At 25.2% G+C, this 2,822-nt stretch overlaps 1 protein-coding gene across 1 annotated transcript in view; it reads left to right on the top strand.

The window, feature by feature from the left end:
* Positions 1 to 2,822, top strand: part of LOC116846276 (hydrocephalus-inducing protein-like) — a 24,891-nt gene that overhangs the window by 9,733 nt on the left and 12,336 nt on the right. The gene's annotated exons all lie outside the window — the stretch shown is intronic.

Below are 2,822 nucleotides of genomic sequence, written 5' to 3'. Positions count from 1 at the left end.
TTTTTTTTTTTTTTTTTTCATTATTATCTATTATCGTTTTTTCATTACTTGCTCGATTGGCACTTAAAATGTTATTAGATATCTCACGTTTTGCTCTTAGTCGTCCAATAGATTCTCCTCAAAACGTTAAATAAACAGACTGGTTGATTTATTCATTATTGCGCATGATTGTTTCCTTTCTCTCACAGTTCAAGTTTGTTCGTTACTATTATAATAAAGAGTAAGTAAATGTAGAAATACACTTTTCACCACAGAAAATTTTTGGAAGTTGAAACAGCTCTGTGTTGACTTATAAAACTCAGCAAAAATAAAGTCTTATCTTAACTGAATACTTTGTATATTTTATGACGAAAGGATAATAATGCATTATATTATTTAAACAAGTCATTGGGTAATTGTTATTAGCGTTTAAAAAGCTAAATAAACACATGATATAAATATTTAGGATTTTTACATATAAAGATATTTAGTTATTTATTATATTATTTATTCCATTTAGTTATTGTATTATTATTTAATACATATATACTTGTTTAAATAATATAATATATTATTATCCTATCATCTCATAAAATATACAAAGTATTAAATTAAGATAAGACTTTATTTTTGCTAATTTGTATGAGTCAGAACAGCATAATTGCTGTTTTGGCTTCCACAAATTGAGTTACTTGTGTGAAATATTTCTACATTTACTGCATCTTTATTATAATAGTAACGAATAAATTTGGATTGCGAAAGAAAAGAAACAATCATGCGCAACTTAGTGGTGAACCAGCCTGTTTATTTGACATTTTGAGGAGAATTTGTTGGACAACTAAGAGTAAAACTTAAGATATCTAATATCATTTTAAGCGTCAATCGAGCAGATGGTTGAATCCAGGATATATAATGAAAAAATTATATATAAATAAAAAAATATATATATTATATATAACATTTATATATACATATATATATATATATATATATATATATATATATATATATATATATATATAATATTTTTATTTCGATTTATTGTTCTTTTTTTATTATTCATCGCGGATTCAACTATTTGCTCGATTAACACTTGAATTGCTATTAGATATCTTACGTTTTGCTCTTAGTTGTCTAATAGATTTTCCTTAAAACGTTAAATGAAAAGGTTGGTTGATTTATTCACCATTGCGCATGATTGCTTCCTCTCTCACAGTTCAAATTTGTTCGTTACTATTATAATAAAGAATAAATAAATGTAGAAATACACATTTCACCACAGAAATTTTTGGAATTGGGAACAGCGATGCGCTGTTCTGACTCATAAAAATCGGCAAAAATAAAGTCTCATCTCAACTGAATACTTTGTATATTTTTTGACGAAAGGATAATGCATTATATTATTTAAACAAGTCATTGGGTAATTGTTATTAGCGTTTAAAACGCTAAATAAACACATGACATAAATATTTAGGATTTTTACATATAAAGATATTTAGTTATTTATTATATTATACTATTTATTCTATTTAGTTATTGTATTATTATTTAATACATATACTTGTTTAAATAATATAATATATTATTATCGTATCATCATAAAACATACGAAGTATTAAATTAAGAGGAGACTTTATTTTTGGCAATTTTTATGAGTCAGAACAGCGTATTGCTTTTCCAACTTCCAAAAATTTTTGAAGGAAGATACATTTCTACACTTACTGCATCTTTATTATAATAGTAACAAATAAATTTGGACTGTGAGAGAAAGGAAACAATCATGCGCAACCTAGTGGTGAACAGCTCAACCAGCCTGTTTATTTGACATTTTGAGGAAAATCTGTTGGACAACTAAAAGTAAAATGTAAGATATCTAATAACATTTTAAGTGTCAATCGAGCAGATGGTTGAATCCAGGATATATAATGAAAAAATTATATATAAATAAAAAAATATATATATTATATATAACATTTATATATACATATATATATATATATATATATATATATATATATATATATATATATATATAATATTTTTATTTCGATCTATTGTTTTTTTTTCATTATCCACCCCGGATTCAACTATTTGCTCGTTTAACACTTGAAATGCTGTTAGATATCTTACGTTTTGCTCTTAGTTGTTCAATAGATTTTCCTTAAAATGTTAAATGAACAGACTGGTTGATTTATTCACCATTGCGCATGATTGTTTCCTCTCTTACAGTTCAAATTTGTTCGTTACTATTATAATCAAGAGTAAATAAATGTAGAAATACACATTTCACCACAGAAATTTTTGGAAGTTGGAACAGCGATGCGCAGTTCTGACTCATAAAAATTAGCAAAAATACAGTCTCATCTTAACTGAATATTTTGTGACGATAGGATAATAATGGATTATATTATTTAACCTAGTCATTGGGTAATTGCTATTAGCGTTTAAAACGCTAAATAAACACATGACATAAATATTTAGGATTTTTACATATAAAGATATTTAGTTATTTATTATATTATACTATTTATTCTATTTAGTTATTGTATTATTATTTAATACATATACTTGTTTAAATAATATAATATATTATTATCGTATCATCATAAAACATACGAAGTATTAAATTAAGAGGAGACTTTATTTTTGGCAATTTTTATGAGTCAGAACAGCGTATTGCTGTTCCAACTTCCAAAAATTTCTCAAGGAATATATATTTCTACACTTACTGCATCTTTATTATAATAGTAACAAATAAATTTGGACTGTGAGAGAAAGGAAACAATCATGCGCAACCTAGTGGTGAACAGCTCAACCAGCCTGTTTATTTGACATTTTGAGGA

Source organism: Odontomachus brunneus, unplaced genomic scaffold (assembly GCF_010583005.1).
Source record: "Odontomachus brunneus isolate Ranch 3 - 2012 unplaced genomic scaffold, Obru_v1 Obru_scaffold_063, whole genome shotgun sequence".
Taxonomy (NCBI): Eukaryota; Metazoa; Arthropoda; class Insecta; order Hymenoptera; family Formicidae; genus Odontomachus; species Odontomachus brunneus.
The sequence above is the reverse complement of the archived record's forward strand: the minus strand, read 5'-3'. Positions and strand labels throughout refer to the sequence as shown.